Source organism: Anabrus simplex, chromosome 1 (assembly GCF_040414725.1).
Source record: "Anabrus simplex isolate iqAnaSimp1 chromosome 1, ASM4041472v1, whole genome shotgun sequence".
Classification (NCBI taxonomy): Eukaryota; Metazoa; Arthropoda; class Insecta; order Orthoptera; family Tettigoniidae; genus Anabrus; species Anabrus simplex.
The window spans coordinates 1,110,343,836-1,110,367,919 of record NC_090265.1 but is presented as its reverse complement, the minus strand read 5'-3'; positions in this window follow the sequence as shown (position 1 = coordinate 1,110,367,919).

The following is a 24,084-nucleotide window of genomic DNA, read 5'->3' as shown; positions in this document are numbered from 1 at the left end:
CTTGTTTACTTAAATAGCATTTCTACTCAGTCTAAAATGGTACCAGTTCCATTTCTCGTACAGTCACTTAACCCTCATCCTCATCATCCTTGAACTGATAATTTATTTCAATTTATTGAAGTGATTTAATTAAATTGAAATAAAAGTTGATTAAAATTTGCTTGATTACAATATTTGACTCATATTGGTTAAATAAACTTGAATTAATTACAGTAAGTGGGATTTTATTGACTTGGTGGTCTGGCTCCATGGCTACAGGGTTTGTCCTAGGAGTCCCGCGTTCGATTCCAGGCCGGGTCGGAGATTTTATCCTTAATGGGTTAATTCCAGTGGTTCGCGCACTGGGTGTGTTGTGTGCCATCTTAAGCACTACATTGTATCCTAGGTAAGGCCCCATACCAACAGACGCGCAGGTCGCCTATCTGGCGTCAACTGGAAAGATCTGCACCAGGCCTCTTCGGAGGCCAAACGCCATTATTATTATTAATATTATTATTATTATTATTATTATTATTATTATTATTATTATTATTAGTGACATGGTTAGATACAATCATCACAGAACTAGAATTGGTGGCATACACATAATTTATCAACTAGTCACTAATTATACACGATATTTTATATAGGTTTACCATTATATTTATCTGTACACATACCAAAACACAATGTACCGACCCCTTGGCTTAATGGTCAGCGTACCGGCCTTCGTTTCAGACGTTCCCGGGTTCGATTCCCGGGCGGGTCGGAGATTTTATCCTTAATGGGTTAATCGCTTATGATTAATTCTTCTGGCTCAGAGACTGGGTGTTTTTGTCCGTCCAACATTCTCCTTTACATATTCAGACAACATACCACACTGCCAACCACGACAGAAACACGCAATAGTGATTGCATCCCTCCATATAGGGTTGGCATCAGTAAGGGCGTCCGGCCGTAAAACAGGGCCAAATACACATATGCGATGCAGTTCACACCCGCGACCCCACAGGTGTGGGAAAAGCGGTAGGAAAAGGAGAAGAAAAAGAAGATACCAAAACACAATTATGTCTGTTCAGTGACTACCATGTTGGGATAATTTTGTAAATGTAAGATGATGCCTACACTTAATGAATCAGCGCCAGTTTTTGATCGATTTCCTATTCTACTAATTTCGACTGTATAGTGATCATCGTGGGGATGATATACATTACATTTATATACAACAATGGTCTGACAACAAAACAACACAACCCACGATCAATAAACACAATGAAAACACACACAAGCAAAATAAGACACTTTGACAGCATGCAACAACCCCCGATGCCCAATAATAAAACACAAAAAAGCACTTACCAATCTATCATTACAAATATTATGATTCCACGTTATAATTTATCGGACTCGATTAATCCACATTAATGAACATTAATTTGATTAATATGTCATGATATTATTTGTTTCTTGCAATCTAAATAAGACTCGATCAGCGACTAATGAAACTCTCTCTGGAGCGGACTTGGACCATGTCTTGCGACACTATTATCATGGTCAGTTAATTAACGTTAATTAATCTAGTCCGATAATTATAACGTGGAATCCTAATATTTGAGCATGGCAGTTTGGCCAGTGTTAATGTGTATTTTATTCCAGCATATCTAGGGTTGTCGCATGCTATCCAAGTGTCTTATTTTGCTAGTTAATCCATCGTTAAGCCACTTAGAAATAAACAATTTAACATTCAATCACAAATAAATCTCCTTGCATTAAATAAATGATTATCCCAGAAAGGATATCGTCCTTGTGATATACGATGTTTTGGTCTCTTCAATACGTATTGTACCGGGCGGTACACCTCCACGCCGCGAACTCAAATATTGCGCCAGCTGAAACCTCTCTACAGGAGAAACTCTGAACTTTAAAATCTGTATTAAATCAAAGGTTCCTCGGAAGATGTCTCTACTGTAAATTTTGAAGTGTTCTGAACTATGTCTATTTCGATTTGTATTTGTTTGCTCTGTAGCAAGAAGTGTGGACATTCTCTTCTAGATGGCACTCCTTAAGAACTATAATTGTGCACCCTAATGCGAAGTGAACTAACTGTTTTTTTGAAGAAATTAGGTATTCATAAGTTTGTTCTTTGTTAAATTTCTTTTAGTCATTTTTTGGTTAGCAGTATAACCCTTCTCTTTCCGCCAGTTTTGAATTTAACCAATCGGTAATTTCTGTAATTAATTTTCCTCCAATCATAGCTTTCTTCCTCAGGTTTCCATGTGTAATTCCTAGTTTACCAATAAAGTTGAAGGGGTGTGTCTTTTTCATTCTTGAAAGGTCTCGAATATTCCACGAGGGTATAAAAACTGCTGATTTTCTTGTCTCCGGGCCACTTCAGTAACATCTTTCGCAGTGTGTGAACATATATAGCAGGGGGCGGGAAGCGCCTCTTTCTCCAAGCAGCAAGTTCATCCACAAGGTAATGGCCTTTTAATAACTTTATTTCTTGCTAGCTCAGCAGTTTAACCCTCGGGGCAGGTTCGAAACTTTTCTCATGTAACCCATCTTTAAAATGTAATAGACACTTGGTAAAATTTCGTCTCTTTAATTATAAATTGGGATAGAGAGTGCCTAACCCTCTCGAGCTCCCACTCATATTGTTTTGAGGTGACTACGTTTTCATAACCGTTTTTCTTCTCTTCGTAATGCAATAAAGTTTTCTTGTCGTGTCACCTCCTTAGTATGGGATTAGCCCTTGCGTAAGCGGCCTAGTGCCAAGTAGGTTTCAAAAGTGTATTAGGAGTGCAAGCTTCGCCTCCATTCTATTTTGTATTATGGGCCAGTAACTTAACCTGATGTTTTATTTTCCTCATGTAAAGGCCCTGTAGGTTGGGTATCAAATACCCCTGTTTCTTGGTGCGCCTTAAGGGCAGGTAGAAATGAAGTTTGTTGTAGCCTTTGATAAGCTTGTCAAATTGAGAGCGGGTCTGCTCTTTTTCTTAGCACTGTAATTAGGAGCAAGTGCTCCTTGTACTTAGGGGTTTTCTGCCCTTTAGCTATTGTGGTGGTGAGCTGAGAGCTCAGAAATTAATCTTGGGGCTCGAAGCCCAAATCTTGTAACTATTGTAATTTCTTAAATTGTTTTCCTGCTACTTGGTACCTGTTACTCTGTTGTTGTTATCTGTTGATTTTGAAAAAAAATATAACCTTTGTTAAAGTTTTAAATTAACTTTAATTTCGTAAGTTGAGTCCTATTCCACCCAGCACCTTCTTTCACCTCTGCAAATCCACAAAACTTCGTAACACGTATAACATACCCTCGACTATGAGCGAGACAAGTGACAATCTGATTTTCCCTATTGATGGATATTTTAATTATGGGACAGTCTACTTCTTCTCTAAAGGGGAGGAATCTACCTTTCTTCGTCTTAGTAAAAGCGTCTTAAACTTCATCGAGGTGTCCATCTGCTAGCAAATTTCTTATCTGGCTTCACAAAGTGTCTTTTACCTCTAAGAAAAGCGAACAAACGTAGCTTGGAACATCACTTTATCCATTGTGTAGGTCTTGCCACCTCCCTTCTGCTGTCTAACAAGACGTGTAGAATACAATATGCGAAATACATATAGTCATTTAGTTTAATTATGCATCAACTTGAGTATATGGGTGCAATACATATACACATACTTACATATGAGTGTTATTAATGATTGATAGTTGATCTACTGTTTCCAGATGCGCAATTGCTGTCTTAGTATCACAGACTTGCAGTACAACATTAGTTAACTGGACTATACTTATCGTCTTTGTTATTTTCCATATCACCTCCTTGCTTTCTGCCATAGAGGAGAGACTCACCTTGTCGACAGACTGTGTCGGGAATCGATTATGCAGCCTGAACTACGAGAGAACTACTAACAAGCTGCACCAGACAGCCAGCCTAAAAACTTTCCTCGAAGCAGTCTGTGTGTCATGTAACAAGTGGATCGGATACCTCCGCAGTAAATGTTGTTCACTCAGGGTCACCATCATTTCCCATTAAGTACCTCCTCAACTGTTCTCCGGAAGTTCAATCTACTTATATTCATACATTATTATCCTTTATCAGACTTAATTTATGGTTGAGCGTAAATGGAACTTCTCCCGATAGTAGCTTGCGACACGCTCTTCTGAATGAAGACGTTTCGAAACCTTGTTTGTTATTCAGGAAACTGAAAAATGCCAAAGCGCGTTCCTTTACGAGTGACCGACAGAAATATTGTTTTAATATTTAACATGAATCTGGTTATGATATTGAAACATATGCCATATAAAGCCCTTTTTAACAGTAGCTGTGTTTTAAAATCGTGGTATTAATGGCTCTCTTTCCCCCTGGAGTCCATTAGTGGCCATCGATGTTCGCATGAAAGGGTGGATCGTTTTTCATTTTTAGCATCATTTTAATCATTAACTTGTCGTTCATGTGAATGGTCTACATGCATTTTAATGTTTAGTAACATACAATGTCAGGGTATTTACAGCATGATTACATACGTGTATATAATCACTTTAAGTGCGCAGTGTGATTTTCAAACTCGAATTGTTCATACAGGATGTTTTGTAACTTAGTGATGCAAGCTACAAATGGACTTTTATACAACAACCAGATTCCGACTATCATTTGCACATAAAAGAATATTACTCGTTTTATCACTGAAAGCGTTGTTTTGAATGATAACAATAATAATATTGTTGGGTTTAAGTCTCGCGACTACCTTTACGGTTTTCAGAGGCACGAAGGTGACAGAGTTTTGTCGGTAAATCTAATGATTCAAGACTGGAGTTTTGAACACCTTCAAATACCACCGGACAGAGCCGGGTTCGAACCCCTGAACTTGGATTCAAGAACGCCAGCACTTCTACCGTCTCCGTATCATTTCTAAGTCACGTGTGTGACTGGATTACAAATAATAATAATAATAATAATAATAATAATAATAATAATAATAATAATAATAATAATAATAATAATAATAAACCCGTGCCAGGATGCACCTATCCCATTATATTCAAAACCAAAAGTGATGAAAAATTTGGCGTTACCAGATAATCACGTTCAAATGAGATAAGCGATTTGACCGACTTTAAATACAGTTGATCTTCTATGTCCACTGAGTGTTTAAATTCGACACTGTTGTTCAGCGTGTTTAAAAGTGATCAAATTCGAAAGACCATGACCAAAAGATTAAACATTTCTGGTAAGTTATTAAAAGTAACCATTTCTAGGTTAATATTTAGGCTCTCAGGCGTGTAACATCATAAGAATAATAGGGATGTTAAATTACTCAACGTCTATGCCACACAGGTAATTACTTATTCGGCTTCTCACCCATAAACTACTGAGGATGGAGGGCTACGATTAATTTTGACCAGAAGTTATCTGAGTATTTTTGAAATATTTTAAGTGATTCGATCAGGGAAGAACAGTACTGTACCATTTCATGACTTGAATGCGGCTCGCTGGCTGTGATGTTTATGTGAAAGAATGTTTCTGATAAGCATAATGATTGCATTTGAGCATAGGAATATCCACTCTACATGATGGGCTCCCAGACTCGTGGTACCACTTAAAAATAATTTTAACCCTGAACTTTATTCCTTAATTTCTAAAACTTTCCACTAAGAATGTGGAAATTCTGAATACTTTATTTGAAGGATTTTTTTACTCAAAATTCCGTTGATGTTATGCGCTCGTCATATCATTCTTTGTGTGATTCAGTTTGTGGGTAACTTGCACCATCGTGTGGTATATACAGCCGGTTTAGGACTCATGCCTGCCAAGACAACTGCTGCCCTGTTAGATGACCTGTAGATACTGGAGTTCCACGTAGTCAGCGTGACAACATCCTCAACCGTATTGGTTGGATTTCATGAGCGGGTCCGCTGACTCACATAGCAGCAAGCTCTTCAGCTGATCACGCGAGATTGGAATAGTTTTTGGCTCTACACTAATTTAATAGTGGTTTGTAGGATTCGCAAAAATTGAGTCCTTGAGATATCTTTATGGGTGTGCTTATCTCAACCCCGATGTCTGGAAGATATACAGTGCGTGCCAGAGTCGAGTTGCCTGTTACTCCCTGTGCCATGTCTGAGCGAATGGATGATGCAATAGCCGCATGACCGGTTTACCTCACCCAGTGATATCATGGTCTCAGCTAGTCTTCGATAAGCTACCGAACAACGTGATTGCTTCTTATAAGTGAGTTTCATCAGTTCTAAATTAAGTGTTGAACGACGTATTTTCGCGTGCTGTAGATTTTTAAAGCACGAATCTGCTGTGAGAGTGAGAAGAGAATTCCACGAACAATTCCCTGGAGTACGAGTCCCAGCGCGTTACGGAATTAAATTAAAATCTGTTGGTTCAGTGCTAAGCAAAAAGAGAATTTAAAAACCTACTGTCTTAATTGGCGAATAAATTCAGGGTATTTGTGAAAGGTGCGACCCTCTCAAATATCTTTAAGGAAAGAGGCTCAGCAAAGTGGGGTTTCATATCGTCGGCGTACTTCTAAAACCTCGTATGATGCAATGTTCTTCCTACCCATTATATTCCGTAAGACTGGTCACGCCTCCCAGCCACGTATTTATATGCAGTCCATCAGAACCTTTTTCGTAGTGCTTATTTTCCTGTGCAGACGTGTAAAGGAAAATGGACCTTACCATACCGTATTAGTAGTAGTAGTAGTAGTAGTAGTAGTAGTAGTAGTAGTAGTAGTAGTAGTAGTATTTATTCATTCATCATGTCGTTAACATATTTACAGGACTCTGTTTTATATATACATAACTCTTCTAATAACATTATTACTTGAGAAATATTAATCTTATAACTAAACCACATATATTACAGAAGTAGTAGTATTATTATCAACATATTAATACTTAAAATAAATTGAACTTGTAACTATCTCTTGCACACATTAAATAAATTATTATTATTATTATTATTATTATTATTATTATTATTATTATTATTATTATTATTATTATTATTATTATTATTATTATTATACAAAATCACACCAACCTCAACAGAGTCGAGTAGATATCAGTAAAATACCACGTAAGGTGAAACCTTGTGTGTGGTAATTTAGAATATTAATTACATAGTGGGAAATATATTTTAAATGATGCCTGAAATACGAGTATGGGTATGAGTGAATGACGGATATGATCAACACCACATGGTGGAGCATTGAATAGAAATTGGATATGGTGACGTGATATTCTCATTTAGTTATTTCTTCCATAACAGTTTTATTATCCCTGTCAAAGGATTTAAGACACTTCAGACTCATTTTCTGACCTAATAAAGTAAAGTAGGGATGTTGTTTTCATGGCGAATTTAAGCACTCCTACAGTTGAATGTATTTAAGGTTCATTTTCCTTTACGCTTCGGCATAGGAAAATGAACACAACGAAAATTGTTCTGATGGACTGTACATCCGTATGTGGCTGGGAGGCGTGACCGGTCTTAAGGAAGAAAATGGATAGAAAGTGCATTGGGAGATACGAGGTTTTAGAAGTAAGCCATCGATATACTTCCACGTAGCGTGAGGCAAGAAAACTAAACTGAAATTTAAACCCTACATAGTCACAGGAAGTGCAAAGTTTAAGCACAAGAAATCCAGTCACAAGAGAACATTATTGCAATAGAGGATCTTAAAACAAAAATCAGGTAAGTTACAGAAGCATAGTTTTGGAGGAAAATGATATCAATGTTCTGCATTCTATAAAAAGTTACATACGAGTGTTTTGCCTTCCCTTGATTTTTGTATCTTCTAAGAATATCATAAACATTGATGCTGAAATTGAAGAAAATTCATATATTCATGATAGACATAGGTACTTTCAAACTTGTATAGGAAACAGTGACATTGCAATGCGAAAACAAAGTAAATGATGTTAAACTCAATATTTTTAATATACGAGTACTGCCCATTATTAACCAGAGTCACTGGGACTTGCCCTGTATTAATCACTGATTTAAATGTTTATAATCATCACTTGAATTTCAGTAGAAAGTCGCCCTCTTCGCTGAATGTCTGTCATTTGCTGATGGAGTTGACTCATAGAAAATAGGAAGTAGAAGTGATTTAAGTTCCTAGAGCTCCTTTCACTACACCACCTGAGTATAACTATGAAAGTATTTCTGCTGTTTATCTGCCTAACATACATTCTAATACGTTAACTTTTCTGAGCCGGGCTGAGTGGCTGGGACGGTTGAGGCTCCGGCATTCTGACCTCAACTTGGCATTTTCGATGCCGGCTGAGTCCGGTGGTAATTTAAAGTGCTCCAATACGTCAACCTCGTGTCGATAGATTTACTGGCAGGTTATAGAACTCCTGCGTGACTAAATTCCGACACCTCGGCATGTGCAAAAACTGTAAAATTAGTTCTTGAGACGTAAAGCCAATAACGTATATTGACTTTTCTGAAGGGAAGTCCTCATTCAGAGGTACTTTGAAAATCATAGCTGTAGGATCCTTCTTTTCCACAACTATCCAACCTGTCTTGTGTCATGAAACAGTATGACGACGTCCATCTTTTGTTGTGGTCATCCTTGTAAATTTTCCAATGGACTGAACTGTAAATGCTCACGGTTCATTGAATCAACGCCGAATTTTTAATGTTGCTTTCGCAGTGTTTATTTCATCATCACGAACTTTTCATGTATAATCATAACCATGCAATGTAACAAAATATATATCCATGTGATCATTTGCCTGGGTTTTGCTCTAGACAGGAAACACGTTTTCCGGAAAGTATGCAGTGAGAGGTGTTTATATTCCAGCACTGTAAATTGGGATCATTTGCGTGAATTTTTCCAAATAAATATCAGTGTAGGTCACCATAATGTGCACTTAACTCATTTTGAGTTGCCTGCTTTCCTGTTCTCGCCTCTCAATTGGTTTCTTCAGTCTATAACAGAGGTGAATTAAATCAGGCAATAGTGCTGTTTTCTGATGAGGCGTGCTCTTATTTGTATGGATGAGTAAATAAACGGTATTGGCCACGAAATAATCCAAGAATAAATCATGCAACTCCATTTCATGACCGTTAAATAGGAGTTTGGTGTGTTATCACTGTTAGAAGATTTGTACGGCCAAATTTCTTGACGACAGAGTTCATTCTGATCGATACGTAGTGTTAATACAGAACGAGTTGAGAGTCCGGCTTGAGCTGTGGCAGGAGACGGTTCGCTCGACTCTGCCTCATTGCGTGTGACGTGTAGTGTTCTATTATTCTCTAGTGTAATTACGTAAAGTGGAAATGGCAACCAACGGCATCCTGAAAAATACAATTAAATGTGCTTTCCCTGACAAGGCAAATAAACCTGGCCCTGCGGAAATACACGAGTGGATACAGCAAACGTTAAAGTTGAATGTCGACCAACTGGAGGCCATACAATTTGACAATTTGGAAACGGCAGTCTACATCAAGTTAACCAGTAAACTGTTAATGGAGAAGATCCTACTCACGACCAATGGACACTCACAGGTACGAAAATTTAATGGCTCTATATCTGATGTGGTGATAACATGTGCAGACGTGGATAGTAAATTAGTGAGAATAATGAACCTCCCCACAGAAATGCCAAATGAAAGAATAATGTCTTTCTTTGGCAAGTATGGCAAAGTAAGAGAAATCCAGAAAGAGAGGTGGTCCTCCGCCTATATTTTTAATATATACAGTGGAATTAGAGCCATGCGCATAGAGTTAAAAACTGCCATACCTCCCATTGTATCTATAGAGGGATACAGGACGCAGGTAGTCTACGAAGGGCAACCGAAATCCTGCTTTTTCTGTAATGCTACAGATCATTTTAGACAGGACTGTCCCATACGGCGCGGAGAGAAAGAACATAAATCGGGGCCTAGACTCCGTAGTGAGATAGTTGCCAATAATGAATGTCACAGTGACTCCCTGGCTGCACTGGAGTCTGAGCGGATGTCCACAAGTATCACACACGTAGAAAACCCGGTCCCGGTCCAACCACAAGTTGAAGAACAACAACAAACGGATGACTCACCTAACCACTCCGCAGTCCTCCCCAACTGCAATGTGTACACAGCCACAAACACAACAGTCAAAGCTGGACACACATGAGCAATACCAAACATCTGCTAATACTCAGCCACAGACAGACAGCCTTGTAGGAACAGACAGCTTGATTATAAACAGCATTCCAGTAGGAACTAGCAGCGCACCTACCAACATTGACGTGGAGAGTGTATTACCTGCTACGGTACTAGAGACAGCTGGGCACGGGGACATAAATGTCCCACCCACGAGTCAGAACTCCACTCCCGTTCCAGTGACCACTAGCATACAGTGAGTTGCAGAAATAGAAGACGATAATTCTACGCTTATGGAAACTCAAGACACGGGGTCAGGGACCCCAGCAAGCATACAGGTCGATGAATCACCACTAAACGACGCTGCCATGGTGAAAATCACACCAAAAATAAAAACACAACGACACTCGCGGGAAGAAACCATAAGCCCTACACGACAAGAGATCCGCGTCTACACGGGAGTAGAGTTGCAGAAAGAAGATAGTTTCTCCCTCCCCCCTCCTTGAACCGCACACCCTTCTGTTCTTTTGCCCGATCAGGAATGTCACCTCGAATGATCAGGATGTCAACCTATAGAATGAAGACAACACTACTGAATGGGACGCCAGCTAGTAAACAATAAACACAACGGTCCAAGACTGCGACGAATACTCGCCACTTTCTTTTCCCATAATTACTAAGAAGACGACATACAATGGTCCCTCTTAGGATCATGCTGCTGACTTACACGATATTATCTCTTAACATAAACTGTATCCATGCTCCTAGTAAACAAGTTCTGTTCCGGCAACGTCTGCGTGACCAGGATGTTGATATTGCCCTTCTTCAAGAAGTAGCTACGGAGGACTGGCATTCAATACTTGGATATGAAAAAATCTTAAATGTTAACGAAGGCAAACGTGGTACTGCTATATACATCAAAGACCACATCCAATACACCGATACAGTTCTGCTTCTAAACTCTCGCGGAATTAGTATTCGTATTAACGATCTATTAATAGTAAATATTTATGCACCATCGGGCTCGAACGCAAGACTCAAACGAAGGACCTTTTTTACGACAGAAATCTTACACCTTCTTCAAAAATTTAACGGTAACATGATCCTTGGAGGCGATTTTAATGCAGTACTTTCGCGTAAGGAACAAACAGGTAACTTTCAGGGCTGGCCTGCGTTAGCTGCGCTGATACAAGGTTTACAATTGAAAGATACGTGGGAACTGAAGAAACCCCACAGCCCTGGCTACACATATTTTTACAACACGGGAGCATCTCGCTTGGACCGCATTTACATTAGTACCCATTTACAAGACGAGCTACGTGGAGTTGATTTATGCCCGGTGGAATTTTCGAATCACTGTGCTTATATTTGTAAGGTCAGACAGCCGGCTATGGGGCCGGCACGTGGAAGGGGTACATGGAAATTAATCTGCAATATTTTGCGTGAAGAGGAGTTACAGGACCGCTTCTCCACTGAATGGAAAAGATGGAAACGACATATACACCACTATCGAGATATATTAGATTGGTGGTTGGTATATGCTAAACCTCGAACAATAGGGTTATTGAAAGCATACAGTTCCCAACGTCGACGGCTACTCAACCAGACTACGGATTTTTATTACAGATGTTTACGGCAGGTATATACTGTAGATCCTACCAATCCGCGAACGTGCCAGCGCATTAAGCAGGTACGAGCCCAGCTATTGAGACTGCACAGGAGATACCAAGAAGGTTTGAAAATTCGCGCTCGAGACAACCATTATAACAGCGAAGAGGCTCCTTCCATATATCACTTCCTTCGAGAATGTCGTAGGGGGCGACAGAAATATATTCATCAGATTACTACCCAGGACGGCCAAATTGTTCAAGACTACCCACGGATACAAGCAACACTTGAAAACTTCGTTCAAGACTTGTATGGAGAAGGCGAGGTAACCCATCTTGATCACCGATACACGTTTTTCGATGGAATTCGTGGAAGGGTTCAGCACCGTGAACAAGACAGTCTGACGGCTGAGTTAAGGGAAGACGAAATATATCAAGCAATCGAGCGGAGCGCATCCCATAAATCACCAGGAATAGATGGACTGAGGAAGAAATTCTATGTACAGCTATGGCCAATCATCAAAGCCGAAATTGTGCTGATACTAAATAACGCCCTACAACCTGGCAGGAACATTACAAAGATGAAGGAAGGTCAAATAGTTCTAATTCCAAAGAAGGGGAAACCAATGACCCCAGCCGAATTTAGACCTATCATACTCCTCAATTTTGATTACAAGTTACTTACTCGCTGCTTGAAACAACGGCTGAACAATTTCTTAGCAGACGTAACCTCCAGCCAACAGTCAGGAGCTGTTCAGTGAAGAAGTATTTTGAACACTGTCTGTGCCATTCGCGATATGATTAGTAGGTCACTCGTAGAGAAGCAACGGCGACAGCTGCTCTCCTTGGACTTTGATCACGCATTTGATAGAGTTAACCATGGTTATTTGATCGAAGTGTTTAAAGCATTAGGTTTCACTATGCCTTTTACCACTTTGATGGCTAAGATACTGACTGGCGGCTCTTCTAAAATAACTGTGAACGATTACCTTTCAAACCTTATCAAAATTACAAGAGGAGTACGGCAAGGTTGTCCCTTATCGACGATGCTTTTTGTGCTATCCTTGGAACCCTTTATTGTCAATGTATTACGTACCTTCCTCCCTGGTATGATCGATGTCTTTGTCTACGCTGACGATGTCACATTAATTATGGATCGCAATGCTGACTACCAGCGTCTTTTCACCGAGCTTGCCACTTATGGACACTATTCCGGTGTACATCTCAACTTCCAAAAAACTAAAACTATGCGGATAGGGTATCGAAGCAGGACTTCCGAAATTGTTCCCTCATGGATGCAGGTAACTGATGAGATTAAGATACTCGGCATCCAGTTCTGTAATAGCATACATCAGATGATTTAAAAATATTGGTCCCTTGCCCTTGCATCGGTGAAAAGTATACTGCACCAAGTTAAATATAAATTCGTGGTGTTACAACAACGAGTGCAATATGTTAATATGTATGGTCTCAGCAAAATCTGGTATTTAAGCCAAATTTTACCAATGCCAAGAGTAGTTGGCATCCGTATAGTTTCAGCAGTAGGCTGGTATATCTGGCAAGGATCACTTTTCCGCGTCGCACGACCTACACTCATGCTAGCTAAATCTGAAGGAGGTCTTGGTCTTATTGATGTATAGCTTAAAAGTAAAGTGCTCTTCTTGTTACGGAATCTCAGAATGAGGCAAGCAGCATACAACCGCAGATCCGGCAATTTTTTACTGGGAATGTGTAACGCGGAAGATATTAAGAACCCGCCAGCATTTTACGATATCCACCACTACGCGCCACATGCACGGTATATGCGATGTGAGATGAGCTACGTTCCCCGTGATCTTCTCCTATCTCCAGACATAACTACGAAGAAACTTTGTACGTATGTGCATACACAGCAGTATCAAGCCCCGAAAATAGTTCGGACAGCGATGTTAATAAACTGGTACCGAGTCTGGCGGAACATCTCAAATCGCATTCTCCTTCAAATAATATGTCATACGTGGTATAAGGTAGTTCATGATATCACTCCTACAAATAGCAACCTCCATCGCATCCATATGCAGGACAACGTCGCCTGTGGATTTTGCCGAGCTCCTAGGGATACAATCCAACATAGACTGACGGAATGTGACGTCACCCAACAAGTGTGGCGTGAATTTAAAGTGAAACGACATTCTATCATAAACCAGCCCAAGATCTATATTGCCTCTGAGTGGACAATTCGACCTACCTTTAGCTTGCGACCGGTTCAGCTAAATAATACTGTAGTGCTCCTCTTAGGCACTTATGTACATTGTGTGTTACAAGCCAAAAGACCCTACACCAAACAAGAGCTCTTCTCAGACATCAGTGTTAGTGTTTACAAAGCCCTCGCGTCCCCCCAGAAGAAGCTCTATATTGGGGACTTTATTAATAAACTGGTAGCAGTCATCTAACAATGTAACTGCGTGAATAGTGTAACTACTAAAACTTCTCTCTCGGTCACAAGAGTGTTATTTTACTACGCGAACTCACACAGTGGTGCACGAGTTCTATGATTTAGCTTGTGTTATTTCTTACTTCTCTAGCTCCCATTACTGTGACAGTTGTTGATTGGTGTGTGTGGTTGTCGGCAAGGAGTGTGTATCTGATGTAAATTCTCGCTCCTTTATTCACTTATTGTATATTGTGTTTTCGCTGGCATAGAATACTCCAGTTAGTCACTGACTCACAAAAGGTGTTTGTTGTTTAGCAATCTTCTCGTTCGAAGTATATTGTGTTTGAATTATATGTATTGTAATATACTATGTTGACAATAAAAATATATATTAAGAAAAGTTAATTCCTCAACCGACTGAACAGGAAAGGTCGCCCGGATATTTCCAGCAAGATGCGCTAATGTCCAGCTCACTATCCCGATATAACGTCTTGCGACTTCTGTTCATACAATAGTTTCAAACATAAAATATGTATAAGTAACCCACGCACTATAGAATGACTGAAAAATGCAATTCGCACCGAAATTGAGAAGTTTGGGAAATCTGAATTTCTGGGAATGAACCGGAATATATCAAACGCTACAACGCCTGTCTATAGCTTGCCGAAGATTTTTTCCAAAACTTACTGTAATGGGTACGGTTAATTGTTATTCTACTCTCATTATCCATTCATCGGAGTTGATGGGTTTTCTACGGGTGTACAGGAATGGTGGGTCTGTAAATTAATTTAGGCCACAGCCGCTTCCTTCCCACTCCTAGGCCTTTCCTATCCCATAGACGCCTTAAGATCTATCTGTATCGGTGCGACGTAAAGCACATTGTAAAATATTCTGCAGCCCTCGTTAGAATTGTCGATTACAGCTTCGTTTCTGCTAAGAAATGAACGATTTAAATATTCCACCATATCGTCTAAGGCAATTTGTGTGTAATATGCTAGTAATTAATGTAACTACATCCCTTCCGGCTCATTATCTTATTGTGGAGAAAGGAATTTGTCTTTTAGTTTTAATGTAATTCGAATTCGCTATAAAACTTACAAGAGTTCTGCTTGTAGACTGCAGGATTCCGGGTCCGATTTCCAGCCAAATCAAAATTTCAGCCACTAATGCTTCATTCATGTGGTGTATGTATGAAGTACACAGATACGCAGCTTCCTTGCCACGGAAGACGCCAGCCATCCTTAGTAGAGTCTCTTGTGAGAACTGCACCAGGTTGTAACTGCCACATGCAATGAAAACGATTAGTTCAGGGAAGTAATGAATGATGCCCCCATCTAGCGGCGAGGATAGGAATTGTGCCGACTGCCTAAGCCTGCCTCACTCATCTGAGGCAATGGTTAATGACTGAGAGATGAAATGATATTGGAGAGGGTTGTTGCATTGGATGATGATGGGATAAACCAGAGTATCCGGAGAAAACCTTGTCCCTCCTCCGCTTTGTCCAGCACAAGTCTCACATGGAGTGACCGGGATTTGAACCACGGACCCCAGCGATTAGAGACCCGTGCGCGGCCGTCTGAGCTACGGAGGCCCTTGCCACATATTATAATAGTTATTATTGTTATTAATATTATATCACAAGAGAGCAATAATACAACAGTTATTTTTGAAAATGTTAAATTATACAAAATCTGACAGACTTCAGTTTATCTGTGGTAATGGGAAAATGGAAGTCAATAATTAAGTAGCGATGTATTGTGACCGTTCACAACGTCACCTACGGTATGTCATGATATCCAGGAGATGAAATATGCCGTTTTCCGCGTTATTCTACGATAAAAACTGCCCAAGTTAGAATTTTTCTGCCCGCTCCAGGACTCGAGTTGCAATATCCAGAGTCGCGCGACCCAGCTCTAGTTGCTGGTATTTAGCAGCAAGGCGGTGCAAGAGCGCTTATACTGGAAGTTTTCTCACTCCCACCGCGAGCGAGATGAAACGATACGCGTTATCACGTGACAAAGAATCTAGGTCACTAGCTGAGCCCAGAGAATAGGTCCAACGTGAAAATTAACATTATACCCTGTTTTCCTCGCTTATTCACCACTGCCAACTTAACGCATTCAACTGTTTTTTTCTGTTAATTTTCATAAATCGCAAAATACCCAATGGATAATTAAGCGCAAACATTCATTTGAATCAGGGAATTTTACGCATAATTATGGGACCGAGAAGTACTCTACTTAACTGACAGAGCGGTAACTACGCTGTAAACAAGGGAGCGTCTTAATGACTAACAGATGTTGGACCCTAACCGTGCCAAGGAACACAAGGAATCCCCTGTGCTCGTCATCATTCACCGCCAGAGACTAAAGGACGCTTTTAAGATTGCTTCAAAACCTACGAAGTTATTTTAATAACAGTCACTCAGTGGAGATGGGAATACAAGAGCTACATTTTGATATCCTGTTCGTCACTGTACGTTGCGTATTAACGGACCAATGTGTGAGAAAGGATTGCATTTTTTCCCCCACCCTCAGCATTCGGGTCTCTAGCGTAGCGCGCCTATATATTCATGAGCTGAGGAGGAGACACTACCCAGTGCAATCTCAGTGTAACGCCAGTACGGTAGTATTTCGTCGTGGTTTGTGTATGAGTCGTTTGTGAAGAAATAATCTTGTAATTTGAGCAGTGTAATGCGGATTCATTAAAGCCTGTGAACATCTGCGAAAATACCCACAATCTAAGTAAGTTTTTTTTTTTTTGCAAGTACAGTGTGTCGCTAATTAATATAGTGGGAGCAGCACGAAACCGAAATGACCGCTGTCCGTGTGTCGAAGAGGTCGTGCGTCGAGCCTCATATGTTCCGATACTAATACGGCTCAATTAACCACAATAGCCAGGTATCCCAGTGCGTGGAGTTGTGTGTGTGTGTGTGTCTCGACATAATTGAGAGATACAAAGAAAGTGCGTGAACGGCTCAGTATCGGCATAATTAAGGGTAGTGTCACGTCTACAAATCTATAATGCAGTTGAGAGCCTGACTTACGCATGACTAGGCGAAATAGAATATGCTTGAAGTGTGGTCGTGTGAGACGAGAAATTTTAATCTAGTAGTGGCCTAACCAGTGACATTCTTTATTCAGGACCTAGAATAGTTGTATGCTGTTTATAAAAGAATAGATAAATGAGAAGGGATTAATGTCGGGCTTCTGGGACATTACCGACATTGGGTTGGAATGCTCGTGCTATTGAGCAAATCCAACCATATGTTCAAATTGTGGTGTGTGATAAACTAACGCATTCACTTGAGATAATTTCCCCTCATTTACATGTCTACGTGAACGCCGGAGTGAACGCCGACGTCCAGTTGAATGCCAGAATTTTGCCTGTGTACCGGAGTGAACGAGTCATCTAGCTGTTTGCCGGAATTTCGTCTGGTAGCCGAGAACGTCTGGAACGTCGCTGTCATGTGTATGACCTGCCAGGAAGTCATCATGGGTCTTCACATCGCCGATAACGTGATGCAAGAAGCAGCTTAAATCCGTGGAGTGCCCTCCTGTAAAGCTGTGAACGTGATATCCAGAAGGCTGAGTACATTTCCAAGTATTTATTTCTTTGAAGGTCGTGTCCCATTGTAAATATGTAAATTTTTCACTTAGATATAACGTAGACTGCAAGCACGCCATTTCAGAGGGATAATAATTATAATTTCATTTTATTTGGGTCTTTTATAGAATACTTTCTTCATGGTTTGGGAACGACCATATTTTACTTCCATTTTTTTTACAAGGGTTTGATAATGCATGACGTAAATTTAAGGACCTCAGATTAATTATGTGTGAAGTACTGTCAAGTAAAAGGGCTTAAATATTCTACGTAAACGACTCCAGTTATCATCTTTCTACAGCCAATAGGAGTCCTCAAAGATATCTCAGTAACTGATTTTTTTTGTACTTCACAAGCTCTTAGGAAATCCTCCTTACTAGAAATTAAAACTGCTGGAACAACGAATGGAGCATGAGATTGGAGTATATATCTTACATCGCTAATTAGTTCGCGAATGCGCAACTTAATTTGGACCCTGGTGGCAGGAGATCATCAATAAATCTGCATCGTAGTCAATGTACCGAGAGGAGAAATGAAATGGGTGAACAGGCGGTAGCCATAATATATAGTGTGAAATGAAAATGTTAAGTTCCCTTGGAACTCTTTAGTAATGTACACGAAGTGGATCTCGTGTTGTGAATATGTTAATTACGGCCGTACATAGCCGATATTGAATGTGAGGCCATAGTGGCTTGAAAAAAAAGAAAGCAAGGTCGTTTACCGCGAAGTCATTGTATGAAGACGGCCCAGTGGCCGCCCTTTAGAAATGGGTCTTGGAAGGCTATCAGCTGAATAGATTTACGAGCCTGGCTGTAGGGACGAAGAGAAGTGTTTTCTACGTTGAAAGTAAACAGATACAAGTGGCGAGTTTCTTTCCTTTTCGGTACAAAGATTACGCGTGTTAATTTAAATAGAGCCAACGTCGCAGAGATTCCAAATGAGCATTAAATGAAGGATCCCTCCAATTTATTTCCTTAATTATTCACAGCGTATAGGGAATTCCAGGTCAGATATACCCTGTCTCAGAAGGTCCTGAGTTCATTGCAGGAGACAGTAAAGCTTACTGTCACAAGCGGCAGGTAAATAAGGCCACCTGCGGCCCATTGTGTGTATGTGAAATGTATATATCCTTGTCCATTTGTTGCAGGTAGTGCTATAATACTTTGTTTATGATGTCTGGTATTGAAGTCGCTAAATGCTTGTCCATAGGTAACATCGTTGTGTAAATAATGTCCTGATATATGTGTTGATAAGAATCCTAATGAAATGAGCGTGTTTATCATACTGCATATTTGGCAACGTTTAACTTAAGGTAGTGTTGTAACGCGACTTTCAAAGGATTGGGAGTGTAAATTGCCTATTTCAGTTCATACGATACTAGCAAACTTATATCATAATTTGATGCAAATTGAATATATTAATTCTTGGTAGGTAAACAGATTTACAGCGGGGTGTGTCCATAATGATTAAATATGTCTGTGATGTAATATAAGTGTAGAGTGAAATAATTAGAGAAGAAACGCCTCTCTAAGTCTGAGGTAGTGTAATAGTTCGAGAGGGAACGCCTTCTTAAGTTTGAATATTTAAACGTATAATGAAGTGTAGAAAAGGACTACCGAACATTTAAACGTCAAGATCACCCAAGTTACTATATGTAAGGTGTTTGTATGGCATACCCATGTAAATAATGTGTTTCACTAGTATAAGTAAAGATTTGTTATACAAGATATTGTCTCTCTTCTCACTAGTAATGAAATGGTATTCCTTTCATAATTAACTTTTCCCCCTACTATAGAGACTATTACTAAAGGATTTACTGCCCCATCGGACAGTCCACAGACCCGAAAATGCGATACCGACTCGGCTAGCGAACTATTCCAGTAGGGGAGGGTGAGGCTTCGACAAACCGGGCTGAGTTCGAAGTTCACCGATGGTGCTCCATTCTAACGTCATATTTATGAACAATGGTAACTGGTTCATGTACTGATGTCTTGGACAGGTTACAGTATCAAGGTACGGTAGGTATAAAAATAAAATTATATAATGATACACTTTCGGACAACCTATAAACTTCGAACATATTGCCAAAGGATCCTGATAACCCTACAATCACACAACCAAGCTAATGGCAGATTCGAAATTTTGGATGAGGAAAGCAAACACAAGCATTTTCTTCTACCAGTGGGAACTATTTTTTCAAACAATAACCTACGGTGTTCATGGGTCTAAAAATGTCCTGAGTTAAAAGTGAATGTTTATCATCAAGTCACGAGAATATATTCTAGGAAAATCATCGTTAAAAGAACATATTGTGCCCTTTTCAAAGCATGAGTGGCGGTGTTCCTCTTGATAGACTGTGTCTCCGGCTGCTGCTGAAAATAAAAATACTCACCGCTCACGTAGACTCTTTCCTCGGGTGTTGTACGTCCCAAGGATTTCCTCGTGGTCGTAGGGCCAAAATAAAGGGGTGAGAAAATGAAATAACAAAGGATCAAACTATCTACAAATGAAGTTACCCAAGACTGAATCGAAATTGAATGAAATATAATTTATTAACAAAAATTGCAATAGCAAGATTAAGTGAAAACAAAATAAAAACAAACTGGATTTAAAGGGTAATTAACTCAAATTAAAAATAAAACTCAAAAGTTTTGCAAAAATAGACCACTAATTAGATGGGTTAGTTAAAAATTAAATAATAAACACTGTAGCATTCCGAGCTAGACTCAACACTCGGAAACTTAAGTCTCAAATTTATAAATATCGAAGCTTGCAAATCAATTGAAATCAATTCATTAAATTAATTAGACTAGTCTGAGACAACTCATATATTTACTTATCTACCTACTCTTGAATCAATGACTTTATAAGTTACTTTAGAATATTAAAAATACATTTTAAAAAAAGAAAGAGAACCATGAACACTCTTCGAGTTGGACATTATTTTTCTTAAAATTATAAACTTTGACACATAATTACCTCCAAGAGGCTGACAGAAAACCACAAAGGCTGTGTTACACTTAAATTAAAATAAAGGATATAAATTAATTGTTCAACCATGATACAACCTGAATTTCATTCCTGTGATGGCCTCTGGACAAAAACATTACAAAATAATCGGACTAAATACCTCAGTCTTTATATGAACCAAAAGAACTCGCCTTTTAACATAGTTCCATTGCCGCTTGCTACTCTTAACCTAAACAAATCAATTGTGATACATTATTGTTGCTGATGGCAGATTCCACCTTGTTAGATCAACTTGCGCATTAATTTTCCATTACAATCAACCAACGGTCGGTTCATTTGCAGAATTTAACGTTAATTTACCTAAATTTGTAGTGGTGATTACTTCATTTATATGCGGTGCCTTTATCGAAACGTAAAGAACTTGCTGTAATTTATTGACTGTGAATACCAGCTGGTCCTACTAACCTAACACTTGAAATATATATTTACAACACTGTCCACATAGTGCACATCAAAAGAAAAATTCGAAACACTAATAAATCTAAGCTACGCCTGTAATGAATTTTAATGAAATACTCTGACATCCGCGTACGTTCAATGCAACTAGGCTTAAATCAGGGTTAATAAAATAAAAAATAAAAAGGAAAATCAATAATTATCTAATAAACATAATCCTCACCTTACATCAAAAATTAAGTACACGATTAATCAAATCCATAGTTGCATATATATTACCAGCTTTTAGAGACGCTGAGGTACTACTGGTGGCAATCACATTAAAGAATACATTCATCTATGGCTGATACTCCAAAACTTTAAACTAGAAAATAAACATTTCCACAATAATAACAACATAAGTCCAAAATTCATTGCTAGCTCCACTCGGATTTCATGTTTCAAATCGGCCCCATATTTGGAATATCTCCGAGTATCTCATCATCCCTGCTAATATTCTGCGTATTCAACATTTTCCGTCCATTTTTATCATATCTATTTTACCATAGACTTAAACTCATAACTCTTGGGCTAATTTTTATAATTTCCCATTATTCCCTCATTTTATCAACGCAGTATCGCTCTATTTCACATGAGCTAAATAATCTCACAAGTTCATTCAATACGACATTCATTTGATATACGCGACATGGTCCTCAAGACTCTATTCCTTCACCTCATAATTGTTACAATCAGGGATGTTATTTCATACTTGTTTTATATTTCCATATTTCATTCATATTCCATAAATCACCATACATTTCAACATGTCAAAACTGAGCCGGTTACCAATGATTGCTTACTTAAACCTGAATGTCCTTGTTTGTGTAGTGGATTAGAACGTCATTCACCTGCTACCGAAACAGAAAGGATACGTCCAGGCTTGGCTCTCTCCCGTTACTTGCGGCTGGCTGCCAAATGCCTCTGCCTTTGAATTTGTACAAACTGGTCAACCGACTCCATTATCACATCTAGCATTATCTTTAGTGAAACGTTGATCTTCTCGGGTACATTGCTGATCACAAAACCCCATGCTTAACTTATCCTTCCGTGTTTGTGAATTTCCTGAGCTCCTATATAATTTTTACTAGTTGCGATATCTTTAAATTTGCAACTCCTAGTATGAAATCTTCCATCTGAGCTTGCTATTTGAAGCGAATACAAATGTTCTGACCGCTATTACCCTGGAAAACAGTAAAGTTCATCTAGGTATGCCGTGAAATTAGCAATTTGCCTATTGGCGAGAAAAAATACTGGAAATTCTGCGATATTGTGGCCATTCTAAGTGTCCCAACAGTTCACGGTCTACACTAGCTCGTAACATCTTAATAGTTCCTAAAGATTCATCTCACAATTTAACTCATCGAAATACCCACGGCGACTGCACATACAACGGCGGGTTTAGATACACTTGAAAACTTCACTTTCCGCGGCCCGTCACGATCTCATCTGAAACTTGAGAGGAGTCTCTGAAATTGAAACTAAGACTGGATGTTCAGTAGGACTCCACCGTTGGTTTTGTAAATTTTGGAAACCACGCCTCCGGGCTGGCTGTTGGGGAGGGGTATGGCGTAGTGATATCACACCCTGATGTCAATTTTCCAAGTGTCCGTAGGTTAATTAATCGCTGAATAAACTCTAATGACTTCAAAAATAGGTATGGTTTTAACGTTGCACTAGAATATAAGAAATGATCGTCCATATTTTTCACACATTGCTAAGTGTCGTTGGGATTATTTTACTGATGAATACTGGCGCCTTCCCGCCATGAGACTCAGACTTGTGGGTGAAACCATTCTTCAGAAACTTACGACGTAAATGCCGATAATTCATTAATTATAAAATAAATGTTCACGTAACCGCACACACAATTCCTTAAAATTAAGTCCAAGACTAGAGCACGTTACTTTTCTTTTACTTCACTTCTCAAAATCACAAATGACTAAATAATGTTCCCGCTATGGCAGGGCGGTTTAATTTTGTAATTTTCTGATTGGCCGAAAACTGCTTACAGCTGTACTGACGTACTTGAACAAGTACTAAACCATTCTCACGGAGGGGTATCAGGTATAACTCTGTCTCATGGGCTATCTCCGTCCATCATTAATGTGTGGCAAATTCCAACGTCCTCTTTCTCCTGGGAAGATTTCGGCTGACAGTTTCATATTGTCGGGATCGTAAACTTTATTGGTGAGGGCTGTTAGCTCGGGTCTTCTTAGGACGTGCTTTTAAGCAAGTCGACGGGATTTATCTTGTCTCTGTGTGATCTCTTTGTTACAAACTTGTGAAATATCTGCACTGATTTGCCATTTGCAGTGCTCACATCTATAAATTGATAATTTAATTAATTTACACACCTGGCTATTCGTCTTATGGGTGCAATATATTGATATCATTCAACTGGATAAAAGACGAGGTGCTCTGCTACCATCTGTTTTTGATACGACTTACCGCTTAGCCACCAATTACTCCGAAACGAATGTCTACACCGTCATAACAATTGCCTCCATATTTCGATATTTTTCAGGGCCAGGAGATTACCCAACTGAACATCTTGGAATTTTTCCTAAATAAAGTTGTAGAGAGTCTTCTGTCTGTAATTTCGTTTATTTTGACCATTTTTCAGATATTTATCCATCTTAGGTCAGCTCAAGACCGTATAACTGGTTTCCAACTTTCGAGTCTGTTTCCCCGGTTGTTCCACCATCACGGTGAAACGGCTAGATAGATCTGCACCAAACTACATATTTAGAGTATACTCATCCAGGAGCAGGTTTAGATATGCATATGGTTTTAAAATCGCAGAACGGACTTGGAATGTATAGGAAGACCAAAATAGGTATTTTCAATTTTCTTTTATTATATTGATTTTTTGTAAAATCCGTAGTTTTATGTGAAAGGTCCCT